Below are 16,967 nucleotides of genomic sequence, written 5' to 3' on the forward strand. Positions count from 1 at the left end.
TTATTTTCCAAAGGACCTTCCTCCTAATAACATCCTTATTGGAGTTAGGGTTTCAACCTAAGAATTTCCAGGGGACATAAACCTTCAGTCAACAACACTTGGTAAACAATATTTGTTATGTTTGTTGACTTAAATCGCCTTGAATTAACTCAAGAAGCATAACAAACCGGGAGAAAAAATTATTTGTATTGAGAAGTTCCTGAATGACAAATCTATAAGGAACATTATCCATACATTCTCCCGTCTCTGCTCATGCCTCTACCAAAGATAGACCAGTCCAGACAACCAGGCCATACTATAGAGTAGTCAGGACACATGGGATGAAATTAGGTAGCCCAAATATAAAAATAATCTTTGAAATGAGAGTGGTTTTGGGGACTAGCCATCTGCAGAAGATAACCATTTGGGAACTATTTGGAAATGTCAAGTAGAGATGTTCTAGAGAAGAACCAAGTGCAAGTAGGACAACTAGAGCATGGGTACAAGTCAGTCCTGGGATCTAATTTGGAAACTTTCTTTCTCTACTCCTAATAGCAGTGGTCTTTAGTGCAGTAAAAGGGGGGTCTCTCATAGGAAGGACGTTTGTTTCAGTGAGCTCCAGGGGAGAGGTACGTCTGGATCTGCCAGTGTAATTACACTTCTATTTGGCAAGTCTACCCCTTCCTAGAACATTACTATCCGATGAAAGTCCCTGGTTCAGATCTCAATGCAACATTGTGATTATAATTTCTAGCTCCTGTGCATCTTTCCCACAGAAAGAGAGTGTACTGACCAGCCAATGTGACCATGTAGCAACCCTTGGCATTTCTGTTCTTACTGAACAGAAATCATCAGTATTCTGGTTTATACATCAATCTTGTGTGAAATTTCTTTTTTTTTGCCCCTTAGTTTCTTTAAGACAATTTTTTAGAGCAGTTTTAAGTTCATAGTAAAATTGAGAGGAAGATACAGAGATCTCCTAAATATCCCCTGCCCCCACTCATGCATAGCCTCCCCCGTTATCAGTATCTCCCACCAGAGCGGTACATTTATTATGAGGAACACACTTTGACACATCATCACCCAAAGGCCAAAGTTTACCTGAGGGTTCACTTTTGGTGTTGTAAATTCTATGGATTTAGGCAACTGTATGAGGACACCTGTCCGACATTACAGTATCATATGGAATAAACTGGCCTAAAGATCATTTGTGCTCTGCCTGTTCATCTTTCCACCCTGAACTCTGTTAACCACTGATCATTTTATTGTCTCCACAGTTTTGCCTTTCCCAGAATGTCATATAGTTGGAATCATACCCAATGTAAACTTTTCAAAATGGGCTTCTTTCACTTAGTAATAAGCATTTAAGTATCTTCCATGGCTTTTCATAGCTTGAGAACTCATTTCTTTCTAGCACTGAGTGATATTTCATTGTCTAGATGTACCACAATGTATCCATCCACTTACTAAAGGACACCTGGGTTGCTTCCGAGTTTTGGCAATTTTGAATAAAGCTGTTATAGACATCTGCATGCAGGTTTTTGTGTGGATATACCTGAGGACCAGATCCGGTTGTTGTTTCTTTCAGAGGCCATTCTTGGGTCAGCTGGCCTTCATCTACAACATTTCAAGTTTGTCTATTTCTTCTTTTTAAAATTTTTTTAATGTTTATTATTTTTGAGAGAGAGAGAGCACCAGGTAGATAGGGGAAGAGAGAGAGGGAGACAGAGGATCCAAAGCAGGCTCCAGTGCTGTCAGCAAAGAACCTGATGTGGGGCTTGAACTCACAAAACACGAGGTCATGACCCGAGCTGAATTCAGGCATAACCAACTGAGCCACCCAAGCGCCCCTCAAGTTTGTCAATTTCTAGTCTGGCTGCTTAGATTTGTTCCAGCGTAGCAACTGCCTTTTCTCACATGCACTGGGCAGGATGGTCTCCACATAATGGGGCTTGGAGATTAAGAACCTAACTTCATTTCTAAGTGTCATCTATTTTAGGATGATGATGCTAAAGTTTAAAAGTAATCGAGATCACATGCAGTGCCCTGGAACCTGATTAAACAGTTCTGCTAAATTGCAATGCCTCGTTGGGCCGAGAAGGTGATCGGGATGCTCTAGGGGAGCAATTCCCAAAGCCTGTTCTAGAAGCCACTGGTATCATGAAACAAATCATCTGGGAAATTCTGGGATAAACAAAGTTAAACCTCATTTGTTTTTACTACTGTTGGTTGGTTGGCCCATTATTTTTTAAGCACAGAACTCCTCCTAGGCTTATTTTAACCTTGACTAACAAGGCTGACCATCCAAAAGTAAGATCCACAGGAAGCTTTCCCCGAAATGACCAGAAATCCCTTTTACCGAGAAGCATTGTTCAGAACTGGTGTCCCCAGGTAGACACTCTGGAAAGACTCTTTAATCCCCCCCACCCCCAAGTCTGTCATGAGGTTTGAGTCTCAGGGAAAGCTGTGGGGGGTGGGAAAGCCAAAGAGAGGGGACAAAAGGACTTCCCAGGGCATGGCAGCTCCTGAGGGAAGGGCATCAGGAAGAAAAGAAACTGCGCGGGGAGTGGGGAGAAAGGCAGTTGCTTCCTTGTACCAGCAGTTCCCCCCCCCCACCGCACCCCCCCAGGGTGGCTGAACAGAGGCAGGGACACCAGCCTGTGGACCCAGAGGGAGTGCAGCTCCTGGAGTTGGCAATACAGTCACTCTGCAGAAGGGACAAGAAGAGAGCCAAGGTAAACATTTGAGAAGAAGCAATAATGTAACTTTTTAGCAAAAAATAAAAATAAAAAATAAAAGGACTCTTCCATTCATTCCCAAAGCGAATAATCCCTAAATTGACAGACGGGATGGGGAAGTGTTGAGGGGGGAGGAGGGATTGGAGATGGGGGTTGGGTGGGGGGGGACACTCTCTCCTACCATGGGTCACTCCAATTGTGTGTGTGTGGGGGGGGGCCTCGCCCCCACCCCACCGCCGCCCCCACATTGGGTCACTCTCCTTGTGAGGACCGGCTGGGCTGCTTCTGCCCCTGACCTGAGCTCCGTGTCTTAAGAAGCAGAACATATATCTATCTCCCTTCTCTTGGAGAGTAGAGCTCATCAAGAAGTGTGTCTCAATTTCTATAAATACACAAAGAAAAGCAGCGCAGCATTTGGCCGTGTCAATCAAAAGAGAAACTGGAGCAGAAACCCCCTCCTCCAAAGACAACCCCTGAAACCCGAAAAGAAATGTCTACGTGTGCAAAAGAGGTTGGCCGGCACTTGATCTTTTTCAGAATCCGATTCGTGAGATTCTGTAGAAGTTTTGTGAACTGGCACCTATACTGCAGAAGTTTGTCCCACACAAATGTTACTTCTGCCACCTTTCTGATAAAAAGAAGGAGGTGATCCTGGAGGAAGGTACAATTTGGCAATATGCTCTTTCTCATTTTGAAACCTTTCAAGTGCAAGTAAACATGTTCTCAGGCCCAAAACACTTTTACTCGTTTACAGATCAATAATTTAGAAACCTTCTTAATTCCAGGGGGAAAAAATTATCTCCAGTTTGAGATTTAGCAGATAGACTTTCAGGCTAGTTAATTTTTATGTACTTGCTTCCTAGTAGTAGTTCTACAAGTCTTGAAACGGCAGGACAAGATAACTGCGGGACACCAGCCCCGCGCTCTTGCTTCCGACAATCCCTGCCTGAGCTTGGTCCCTACCTGGTGCCGAAGGCTGCACTCTTAGCGAGGCCCGCTTCCTGAACGCATTACCCGTCTTATAAAGTCCCACTGGGACGTTTGCAGCAGCATGTCCTAATCGCTTGCAGGGTGTGGAAGCACGGGCATACACACGTGTCCTCAAACCTAGGAGAACAGAATCCAGTCCTGCCTGTCTCCTCTTACTGGGCACTCTCGGAGCTGGAGCTCAGCACAGCGGCACAGAAAAATCAATGTTCCTTTTTGCCCTCTGGCTTCTCTGTCTCCTTCACGTTCATGTTATGCATTTCCTGGTAAAGCCCAGGGGTGGGAAAGGCTCTGTGGATACAGGGTCTGTTGCTGGCAGCTGTTTTCTCAAATCTCCCTGGGAAGTGCTCAGGGGCCCACTCTGCTGGAAGGCGAGAAGACTCTGGAGGAAACTACACCTTGCCCCCCTCAGCCTGACTTCAGAGAAGCCATTTATAGAAAATATACCGAGTAATAACTTTGGGGGGAAAAAAGCTAAACCTCATCAAATGCACGCATTGGTTATAAGCTAGAATCTGTCTGCAGAGATGTGAAGAAAAGAAGCAGCCTCAGAGCTAGAGCGATGCGGTGGGGGCAGGAATAGGAGGGATACTTGGATTCTCCACAGCTGTGGCTGCTGTGCACCTGCTTACTAGAGAAGGTTCTTCCTGCTACCCCAAACGTGATCTCATTTCATTTGGATAACAATCCCTGCGAAGTTGATATTCTTATTCTCATTTTTGCAAATAAGGAAATTGAGAGGCAGATATTAGGCAACTTTTTCCCAAAGTCCGGCAAAGGAGGGAGCTGGCGTTAGAACCCAAGCGTGACAAGCAGTAGAGACTGATGGTTCCAAGATAGGCTCTGGGGTTAGAATCCTGCCTGTCCTACTTGTAAGTGCAGCTGTAGGCAAACTACTTAAGCTCTTTGTGCTTCAGTCTCCATATCTGTAAAATGGGAACTAATAATAGCAGTTACCTTATAGTGTTGTTTTTCCCCCACATTTGAGGTATAATTGACAAAATTGTAAGATATTTAAAGTATACAGTGTGATGATCTGAGATACATACACATTCTGAAAGGATCCTCCTATCAAGTTTATTAACACATTCATCATCTTGCATATGTTTCTTTTTTTTTTTTTTTTGGATGAGAACATTTAAGTTTTACTTTTGTAGCAAATCAATGATACAACACAGTGTTATCAGCTTAATCACCATGTTATACATTTGATCCTCAGATCCACCACATTATTCATCATATACCTGAAACTTTTTACCTTTTTACAAACCTCTCCCTATTTCCCTTACCCCCCAGCCCCTGGCAACCACTTTTCTACTCTCTGTGTTTACGAATTCAATTTTCTTAAAAAGATTTCACATATAAGCAATACCATACAGTATTTGTCTTTCTCTGTCTGGCTTATTTTACTTTGCATAATGCCCTCAAGTTCCATCCATATTGTTGCAAATGGCAGGATTCTCTTATTTTTTTTTTAAGATTTTATTTTTAACTAATCTCTACACCCAACGTGGGGCTCCAATCCACAACCCTGAGATCAAGAGTCACATGCTCCACTGACTGAGCCAGCCAGGCACCCCTAGGATTCTCTCCTTTTGAAAGTCTGTACAATATTCCGTATACTTGTTATATAACATTCAATGTACTTGTTGGATTGCTATTAAGCTTAAAAAGCATGATGTGCTTAAAGTGCTTAGCAAGTGCCTGGTACACACATTGAAAATGCACTATAAATGTAAGCTATTACTGTTATTATTCTGAAGGTGATGGGGGAAAATGCTTTATCAATACTAGATAATGAACAGGCAACTTAGGTGATGATGGGGACCAGTTTCAAAGGTTCAGATTTTTCTAGAAGTCTTGTTCTGCTAAAAGTAAACCATGTAAATAGGCTTTGCCAGTCTTCCTAATACTCTCATCGCCAGAAAGAGGAAACAACAAGGGAACTGTTATTCCTGACTTAATTCTGACGAAAAAGAACGTGATGGCTCTTGTGCAACTTCCAGGAACCTAGAGAAAAAATGACTACGTCATTCCGGGTCAAAGAGAGGAAAAGGATCATCAGGCTGAACTGACGTGAGTCCTGAAGTTTGGAAAACAGGCTTTAGAAAGTTCAGAAAAACGATAGCTCTGTCATTGGCCTGAAATACCATTCACAAGAAAGGGAAATTCTGAAGAGGCAATAACAACAAAGAAGAAAAACTGTGTCAGGTCGAACACTCATAAATAAATCCTACAAAAAAGAACAGGTGATAGCTGCCACAGAAAAACTTCTCTGAATTGTTCCAATTTCCACAGGATGTGTATAAAGGGCAGGAGGATGTACACTCAGGGAGGCCATGCCCTGTGCTCAGAGCCCGTGCTGGGAGAGGTGGGAGGGACAGGCTGTCATTAAACATGAGGCCTGAGTCGTACTTTATACACATTATTTAATTTTATTCTTCACAATCTCAAAAGGTAGATGTTGTGAGTTTTGTGTTTCGGAGTGTGATATCGTGATACAATAAGACATATATATTCGGTCTCCGTTCCTTATTCCTGGCACAGTGCTTCTAAAACGCTTGTCATTTCCTAAGGGGTAGGGGTGAGAGGAGCACCTTTTGTTATTCATAATAAGCCCCCTCACACACACCTGAGTTTATGCTAATCGGGTGACTCCTGCTGAACCCCTGGGTAGCTTTTGGGGGCTGGTTGTCTAACCACTTGATTAGACACTTAGAACTTTCAGCCCCACCCCCAGTCTTTGGGGAGTGGGGAGGGCCTGGAGATTGCATTACTCAACAACGGCCAATGGCTCAATGGTTTAACCAATTGTTTTTAGATAACAGAACCTCCAATAAACAATCCCTCTTTGAAACAACATGGTTCAGAGCACTTCAGGGCTGGTGACCATACAAAGGTGCTGGAGGGGTGGTCAGCCTGGAAGCGCTGTGCCCTTCCCTCCACAACTTGCCCTGTGCATCTCTTCCCTTTGGCTCTCCCTGAGCTATGTCCTTTTATAATAGACTGGCGACATTAAGCAGCCACCTTCCTGAGTTCTGTGAGCTGTTCTAGCAAATTACTGAACCTGAGGAGGGGGTCATGGGAGTCTCTGATTTAGAGCCAGTTGGACAGAAATTGGCATCTGAAGTGCGATGAGCCCTTAGGCTGTAGGATTTGTGCTAGGTCCAGGTAGGTAGTCAGTGTCAGGATCTAATTGACTTCTGGGACAGCCTGTTGGCACCCATGGAGAGCTGCTTGGTCGGGAAAGCCCACACACCTGGTGTCAGAAATGTCCAGAGGGTAAAAACCGGTCTTCCAAAGACAAAATAAGAAATTTGTGTTGGAGAGGTTGAGAGATTTCCTGGGGATCACATAGGAAGTGGACAGAAGAGCTGGGTTTCAAATCCAGAACTGTCTGAATGTGAAGTCTAAGCTCTTTACCACAGCTCTGCCTGCCTCTTCTGCCGCAGAATGACCTTGGTTCTGAATGTTTGGAGTAAGGGGCCAGGAGTGCTTTGGGCACTACACAGACATTTTGGTCCCCCCTACTTGGATGAGTGTTTTCTTCACATTCTATCAACTTTCGAGGATGGGTTGGACAGTGGAGAAGGCCAAGAGTCAAGGTCACCAACGTAAAGGCTGCCCAGGTAGGGTGTACCACCATCCTGATGCTGCAGGCTTGAAGCCGGGGCCTGGCATCTGCTCCCTTCTCAGCATTGCTGTTCCCATCAGTATGTCCCCAGGACCTAACTCTGATTATCCGCTCTGTGATAAAGCTAGCCAGCCTCTCTTTATCAAGAAAAGATCTTATATAATCCTGAGGCTATAGACAGCAACATTTTGAAAATTGAAGCTCCAATAATCTTCTGCCATGAATCTCATACTAGGTATTAATTGAAGAGATAAATCTATATAAGGAAAGGGTGCATGCATGGAATTTAAATGCCATTAACTAAAGTTTAAAACCTAGTCTAAAATCCAAGGAAAGGTCTAGGTACAAGCTCTCATAGATGTCCATCCAGACAAATGGTGACACAGGAAATCTGCAGCTGGTGTGGGGCCTCAGCCATGAGAAGGGTTCAGTTCAGGGTTGGGAAAGCCAATCACTGAAGGATCAGAGTATCAAGCAGGAACTATGTCCATTGGAAAAGAGGGAGAAAGAGACCCAGTCACAGGAGAGAGCTAGGATATCAAAGGCAACATGTCAAACTGATTACAGGTACTAATCCATGGTCCTATCTGTTCCCTTTACTCAAAGGTTGGGGTGGGAACCTCAGTTAGATGAGGCGTAAGGTTTAGAGGATTACAGGAATAGAAGCAAAGCAGACCATTATGTCATAAACCTATGCCAGGTCAATTTACTCTGGTGCAAAATTTATGCTTTATATCTTACCTTATGTAAGCTATTTATTATTTTGTTTATGGACAGTATCCATGAGGTTGCTATATTTAAGCATAGCAACCTTAATTCGTTGACATTATTAAATATATATTTCTCAGACACTGGGTAGAGATACAGCACAGTGTTGAGTGGAACAGAGTTTCAAAAAAGGAAAAGAGGTGCCATCTGCCTTCAGGAGCTACTATCCAACAAGGAAGAAAGCACAAATGAAACAGTAAAATAACATGAAGACAGTTGCAAAGTGCCAGGATGAACCGTGGTTATGGCATATGGCACGGGAGCTCACGGGGAGGAGAGGGGGCTGAAGGCTGGTGGGGGAGGGACAGTTTGGCAGAGCAGAGGTCTTGTGCTATGTGCTGAAGGCTTTCGCTCAGCAGAGTAGGGAAAAAGGGCATGGTGGCTGAGGGTACAAACAATGGAAGGATGCCCAGGTGGCAGACATGTGGATGGGGAGGGGCAGGAACAAGATGAGGCTTCTTGGAGCAGTGCTGGTCACTGCGAGCCCTCGAGGAAAACAAGTCTGGACTATTAGGGGGTGGTCAGGTTGTTCCAGTCTGAAGGGTTGGACTTCCTCAGAAGGCAGGCGGTGACTGTCAGATCCCAGGCTCATGCAGGATGTTTAGAGGAAAGCAGGGGCCAGGAGACTGGGGTGTGCACTAAGGGTGGGATTATGAAACCTGGATTTAACCAGGAGCAGTGGGAACAGAAAGGGAGGAAGGAATGGGTTTGAGAGACACAAATTTGGTTTTTGGAGAAAGAAAAGAAAACTTGTCCATAACCCATACTGCTTTACTGTGAAACTGCCATTCACATGTTGGTACACATTTTCCAAAACTTTCCCCCCCTCATTTATGTATTTCCTCGGTTTGAGTCGTCTTCTGCTAGGTTACTAGCTGTGCGATCTTGGGCAAATTACTTGGCCTCTCAAGTCTCCTAGTTCCCACTTTCCTCAACTGTACATGGGACAAATCAGCCACCTTGTTGGGAATAAATCAGATAAGCTATGTAAGTTCACTTAGCAGAGGGGCTTGCACATAGAGAAAGCTCAATCATTACTTGGGTATTATTATTAATTCTATGTTGTTCATTTTTATACTTGCACAGCGTGGCTATACCATGATTTATTCAACCATTCCCTTACTGGTACACGTTTAGGATGTTTCTAGTATTGGGTTTTTTTTTTTGTAATTGTTGTTAGTACAAACAATGTTGCCATAAACAAGCTTGTACGTCTAACTTTTAAAAACCCGTGTTATAAATTGATTCCAGAAAGGGAGAAGCTGACACATTTTAAATGTTGATACATGTTGGAAAGGATACCTAGGAGTTAGCAGCTGTTTAAGGAGAATGAATCCAATATGCTTTCTTCCATTAACAACGTTTGAGCCAGCAGTGCCAAAATGGAAAAACAAACAGACAAAAACAAAAGACACCCAAAACACTTTGAAAACTGCCTTGTAGGGGCACCTGGGTGGCTCAGTCAGTTAAGCATCTGACTTTGGCTCAGGTCATGATCTCTTAGTCTGTGAGTTCGAGCCCCATGACAGACTCTGTGCTGACAGCCTGGAGCCTGGAGCCTGCTTCCGAGTCTGTGTTTCCATCTCTTTCTGCCCCTCCCCTGCTCGCTCTCTGTCGCTCTCTGTCTCTCAAAAACAAATAAACATTAAAAAAAAAAAAGAAAAGAAAGAAAACTGCCTTGTTCATGCACAATTAAAATAACTATATTCTTTCCTTCCCAGTGTCATGGATCTTAACAAGTCAAGTATTACACATTGTTGTCATAGGTTGAATGTGTCCTCCTGAAAATGATGCTGAACCCCAACCCCAGTAACCTCAGAATGTGATTCATTTGGACAAAGCATCTGGAGAGCTGTAATCATGTTTAAATTAAGGCAGGAGAGGGATTCTTAATCCAATATGAGCAGTGTCTTAAAAAGGGGGAAAGTTGGACACAGAGACAGCGGAGAGTGAAGACGATGTGAAGACAAAGGGAGAAGACAGAGTCTACAAGACACGGAGAGAGGCCTGAGGCACATCCTTCCTCGGAGTCCTGGGAAGGAACCAACCCTTCATGTTGGGCTGCCAGCCTCCAGAAACGGGAGACACTGAGTTTCTGTTGTTAAACCACTCAATTTGCTGTAGTGTGTTACGGCAGCCCTGAAAAACTAATGAAATTGTCATAAAAATGACAGGAAAAAATTTTTTTTAATTTGGTGTATGTCAATTGGATTAATCAAGATCCTTGATTCATGATACATTGTGATCATTGGGCTGTGAATGGTCAGCCTAAATTTATTTACGTATTATTTTAGAGTTTTTATTCATTTATTTTTAGAAAGAGAGAAAGAGAGTGCAGAAGCAGGGGAGAGACAGAGAGAGAGACAGAGAGAGAGACAGAGAGAGAGAGGGGGTGAGAGAGAGAATCCCGAGCAGGCTCCGCACTGCCAGCATGAAGCCCAGTGCGGGGCTCGGACTCACAAACCGTGAGATCATGACCTGAGCTGAAATCAAGAGTCAGATGCTTAACCAAATGAGCCACCCAGATGCCCTTATTTACTTATTTAAAAAAACTTTTTTTAAATGTTTTATTTATTTTTGAGAGACACAGAGAGACAGAGTGTGAGCAGGGGAGGGGCAAAGAGAGAGGAAGACACAGAATCCGAAGTAGGTTCCAGGCTCTGAGCTGTCAGCACAGAGCTCAGTGAGGGGCTCGAACCCATAAACTGGGAGATCATGACGTAAGCTGAAGTCGGAAACTTAACCTACCAAGCCACCCAGATACCCCTATTTACTTATTTTTAAATAAGTGTAATGAACATGTAATAAACATCGATGAAACCATCTCCCAAAACAAAAATTATGACAGAAAATAACTCACACCTAATCATACATTCCTGCACAAACATGGCCCCGGACCTCCCCACCATTATCCTGAATTCTGAACTCATTTCCTTGCTTTTCTTGCTACATAGTTTTATTGTATTCCTAAACTGCATGTATTTTTACAAATGTTAGTTGCTTTACACTATATAGAGGGTATCATGTAGCATATAATCTTTGAGACTTTTTTATTTAATATCATATTGCTAAGATTCATCCATCTTGTTGCATGTTGCTGTACATCATTTGTTATCCTACTTCGGTGTTTTGACATAAAATGTCCTGATGTCATAGCTGGTTCTTTAGGAACATGCGTACATTCCCATTCTTCCTGACCCCATTGTTCCTACTATTTTAGCTTAAAGGCCTGATGGGGACCTTGTATTTCAGGAAAGAGGAGTCTCTGGCTCACGTGCCATGAGGACTTTTGGGGCTCACAGCTGCAGGGACCTTCCTGCCTCATTATTCGTCATATCTTTGTTCATTGTGACTCTCAGAAATTTATCCCCAACAGCTATGAGGACTTACTTCTTAATATGAAGCATTTCCCTTTGGTCATCAACCAAGAGGACAGAACAGTTCGGTGACTCATGTTGCTCAGATTTCAAAGGGTGAGTAAAGGGAAATGTTAATATGAGTCAGAATTTACCCAATGGTTTTGAGTAAATACCCCCAAAATAGTCTTCTTCTCTTGGGTTCCTGAGTGAGAGCAGCATGGTGATCCTTCCCATAGGGAAGCAGTGCGGTGAGGTAAGAACAGCATGGCCCCGGCTGGCAGAAGACCTGGTGGCCATAATCCACCACACTGCCCCTACCTCTTACTTTGTGACCTTGGTTGGGCAAGTCGCTGAATTGAGTGGTTGTTAGAAATACTTTGGGCAATGCTCAACATCACTCCTCACCAGGGAAACACAAATCAAAACCACACTGAGATACCACCTCACGCCAGTCATCGTGGCTAAAATGAACAAATCAGGAGACTGTAGATGCTGGAGAGGATGGGGAGAAACGGGAACCCTCTTGCACTGTTGGTGGGAACACAAACTGGTGTAGCTGCTCTGGAAAACAGTGTGGAGCTTCCTCAAAAAATTAAAAATAGATCTACCCTATGACCCAGCAATAGCACTGCTAGGAATTTACCCAAGGGATACAGGAGGGCTGATGCATAGGGGCACTTGTACCCCAATGTTTATAGCAGCACTCTCAACAATAGCCAAATTATGGAAAGAGCCTAAATGTCCATCAACTGATGAACGGATAAAGAAATTGTGGTTTATATACACAATGGAATACTATGTGGCAATGAGAAAGAATGAAATATGGTTTTTTGTAGCAACGTGGATGGAACTGGAGAGTGTGATGCTAAGTGAGATAAGTCAGGCAGAGAAAGACAGATACCATATGGTTTCATTCCTATGTGGATCCTGAGAAACTTACCAGAAGACCATGGGGGAGGGGAAGGAAAAAAAAAAGGCTAGAGAGGGAGGGAGCCAAACCATAAGAGACTCTTAAAAACTGAGAATAAACTGAGGGTTGATGGGGGGTGGGAGGGAGGGGAAAGGGGGTGATGGGCACTGAGGAGGCCACCTGTTGGGATGAGCACTGGGCGTTGTATGGAAATCAATTTGACAATAAATTTCATATTAAAAAAAGAAAGAAATACCTTGAGCAGCTCTTTCTGGGTCCTATCTTTGTGCTTTAATAAAAACACCTTTTTGCACCAAAAAAAGAAAAAAGAAATACCTTCTAGTCCTAAGATCAGAGGCCACTCTGCTTGTTCTTTTTTTATAAAACTTAACCCATTTTTAGTTCTTGAAACGTCTAAGTAGGGTCTATGGAACCAGCCCAGTTTTTCTTCACCAGTATAGCAAAATTTTGAGGAAACAAAGACTGATGGCTATCCGGTCCTCATGTCTGGCCATGAAGTTCAGGCTTCACACTCAGAACTCTACAGCCAGAGCCAGAGAGAAGCTGCCTCAAGAGCTTCTGGAGATGGACCTTCTGAGCCGGTGGAAGGCAGTCCATGGTCCATGTTCTTTCACTCGTCTGCTTTCTTTGAGAAGCACAGGTTATTGTGTGTGCTCTTTGATGCTTTTCTGAATGCTATATGCAGTGTAAATATGAAAATGAAATGACCTCTGTGCAGTAAATTAGGGGATTGGCAGAAATGGCTTATTATGAAGCTGAGGTATATGAAATGTAGAATTTGCTGGGTTGGCAGATTAATCCTATTTATGCTGGGGAAAGTATTCCATGATATTAAAGGATTTATTTGTTTACTAATCTGCTTCAGACTTCGGAGGCCTTGTTACAAAATAAGCAGGTGGAGGAGAAGGAAAGGGTCAGAGAGAAGAGGTTAAGTGAAAAGGAGACCGTTTTCATTCCCTTTTCTGCTCTAAATTTTGTTAACCCAACGCCTAATGAGGACTTCTAAAACACTGTAGAATCCATCCATAAATACAGCATGGATTACTTATAGTATGGACTGGGTAGAGGGGTTTTGTTTGTTTTGTTTTACACAGTTAATGTGATCATTCTCTGTAAACACACAAGCAAGAATATATTACTTCTGCTATTTCAAACTCAGGTTTAAAAGAGCTGTTTAAGAAAGAAGCAATGAAAAATGTATTTAGGTTTCTAACAAGCTTTAATCTTTATCACTAGATTTATTGGGAGCAATCATCAATAATTATTTCAATTTGGAGCAGTCTCTTAATTTTTAAAACCCCCCTCCCCTCAAATGCAAACAAACGTTTGCTTTACTGTTGCCTTTTTCCTCCTGGATGGACTGCACAGTGCAATAGCCAAACATCCTCTTAATCTCTTTTTCAAAGACTATAACCCTCTTTTGGGTAAAGCAGTCATTTTGTTTTGTTCCACCGCACCTTGACAATGCCGAGAAAACATAATCCTTTGCTTAGAATAGAACCTCAGATTTGCTGTTCCATTACCCGGTAGCCTAAGCATTTGTATTAAAAGACAGTTAAGCTTTTTTCAGTGAGGCATTTCCTTCCTTACCTTCCTCACAGAAAGTTCTACTTTATTTTTAGTAATATCCTGGCTCCTGGTATTGTATTTGTGCACATAATCCCTTCACAATCATGCTTAGCCCTCTGGTGGCACCTTCCCTCGAAGGAACTCAAAGGCCTTTACAAACATTAATTAGTTCTCCCAGCATCCCCGTGAAATGGGTGAGTATTCTATTCTGATCGGTATATTATTATCCACATTTTGTGATCTGGCCAAAATTCTTTTACTTTCTTCCTAATGGAAGTGTGCTTCCTAATGGAATTCACCTTTAGTCCGCTGGAGCTGGCCAGTTAAGTGCATGGTAAAGGAACGAACCGCAACAAAAGGAAACACAAAAGAAAGATGTGAAGTGTGGTGTACAGAAAGTTTGGTGGACCAGAATGTGGTGGGGAGCGAGAAGACCCTCCCCATACTCCACCTCCACTGATACACTAGGGAAGGAGAGAGGGGATAAGGGCACGAGGACCTTCTCTTCCCCAAGACCAGAAGAGAAACCTGACACAGGGAGACAATGACAGACAACTTCCGCCCAGAGCGATGGACAAGTTCCTATGACTCAGAGCTATTGGACCATTTCCAGGGCTGGTGGGCTCCATGATGATGAACTTTAACCCACCCTAACAGGTGAAAAAGACAAGTTGCTCTCAGAAGCCACTGGAAAAATCCTTACTGTTCTTCGGGATTAGTACGATCTCGCTCTGTGCTAAAACTTCACTGTAATACTTTTTCACCAACTTTTTGTAAGAAAACTTACTAAAAATCTCAACATTTTACAAAAGTTTGGGTCTCCATGACTTACAAAATATCTGAAAATGTATGTTAACATGTCTGTATCTACTTGAATGATTCCAAGTCCTAGCTTTTACTAGACATTTTGTTACTAAAATGGGAGCTGTGTGGAGGAATAAAGTGGCAAACTGTGAAAGGTGAACCCAGGAGACATAGGACCAGGTTTCTCTTGATTGAACCTGCGAAAGCTTAGTAGAAGCGGAAGAAATGGCTCGTCGTTATGCTTTAACGCTCAGCCAATAAGCTCTTTCGCACTCATTCGATCACCCCCATCAAGCTTTCTAAGGAATTCTTACTGAGAAGTTATATGGAGGAGGCAAAGCACAGAAGCGCAATTTTTTGTGTGTGGAAATACGCAAAAAAAAAAAAAAAAAAGGATTTTTTAAAACATTTAGTACAGAAGCCAAGTGATTTTCCTTAACTTATAATGGAAATTGGGGATTACATTTGGACTGGTTTTAGGCTGTTATATGCTAAAATAACATGGAGGAAAAAAGAGATAGAAGGAAATTATAAAAATGATACGAATTTAAGGTAAAATATATGAATATGATTGATGACAGGAAATTCTTTGTGCTTTAATTTCATGACCACTGACCCTCGTGGGAACTTAGCTCTGCCCTGCCATCTTACTACACATTTATGGGCCATTTACTCTTTCTTCTCAAATCTCCAATGCTTCCTCCTCCATCCCCATACTCAGCTGAGAACAGAGCTTCCGATTTCATTAAGAAAAATAGTCTAAGTTTCCATCAAATCTCTCCACTTACTGCCCAGTGACATCTACCCTGCTTTTCTCTCTGTAGCCATAGAGAACTTTGTGTGCTCCTGTTAGAGGCCAAGCCTGCCCTGGGGCCTGGGACCTATCATCTTTCCTGGATCTGACACTTATTAGGTCAGGATCTAGGGCTAGATTTCTTCATCTTTATTATGCCAGGAAAAGTCTGGCATCTCAATCTTACGAAAGGTAGGCCACCGTTGAGACCATTTCAGACAACCAACCAAGTAAACTTCACAGCACTTACGATATTTCATGCAAATACCAAACTGTTGATGGGCATCATGCAGAGAGAGAGAGAGAGAGAGAGAGAGAGAGAGAGAGAGAGAGAGGGGAAAGAGATATTTTGGCTAAAATGATTCCAAGAGATTAGAAATGAGAGAAGCTCTATGGACCATCAAACTCGAAATAGAACATGGGCTTTCCATTGCAAACTAAATAAGATCTAAACTCACAATGTTTAACAAATATAGAAAGCATTGTTTGGGAATGGTGGAAAACAAAGTTGTATAATTATGGTGGAATCAGGCTCTATAACTTACTCCCAAATCTAAATATTGTTGAGGTTTTTATTTGTTTGTTTATGTCATGAGAATATGCAGAAAAGATTTTGACCATCTGCATTTTAAAGACAATATTTGAACAACTGATGAAATTCAGGAAACAGTACTTTCTTACACAAAAAGAGCAGATACATGACTACCATATGAAAGTCAGCACCAGTGAGAATTATTGCTGCCATATAGTTAACATAGCATATATTTATTTGACAATCCTTTTCAGAAGTCCATAAAAAAACCAAAAATGATTCTGACACCAATTCTGAGGTGGGGGGGTGGTTTTCTTCCAAACATCAAGCTATTAACTCAATTCAATTCAATTCTGACATTGGTGATATTGTCAGATCCCACAGGTTAAAAGCTCAGTTCTCTAAGACTGCTCCCCCTCCTTCTTCCAATGCAGCCACCCCCTCCCCCAACCCTGCCTTCAGATGCCAATCACCATTGCAGGCTGTCACCTGTGCCTATGACTGTCTATAAATCGGAGGTTCTCATGACCCACTCCTTTGGGTTGATTAATTTGCTAGAGCTACTCATGGAACTCAGAGAAACATTTTACTTACTAAATCACTGGCTTATCAAAGATAAAAATCAGGAACAGCCAGATGGAAAGATGCATAGAGCAAGGTATGGGGAAAGGGTACCAAGGTTCCATGCTCTCTGAGCCACTTTTTAAAGATATGTAGCTAGTGAAAGGGGGTTGGCACTATATTAGTCAGAGTAGGGACTGGGAAAACTTCCTCTTTCTTTATGCTCTGAAACAATTTATTTTTTATTTTTATTTTTTTACATTTTTTTTTAACGTTTATTTATTTTTGAGACAGAGAGAGACAGAGCATGAA

The sequence above is a fragment of the Herpailurus yagouaroundi genome, unplaced genomic scaffold (genome assembly GCF_014898765.1).
Source record: "Herpailurus yagouaroundi ecotype Mexico unplaced genomic scaffold, PumYag 28, whole genome shotgun sequence".
In the NCBI taxonomy this organism is placed as follows: Eukaryota; Metazoa; Chordata; class Mammalia; order Carnivora; family Felidae; genus Herpailurus; species Herpailurus yagouaroundi.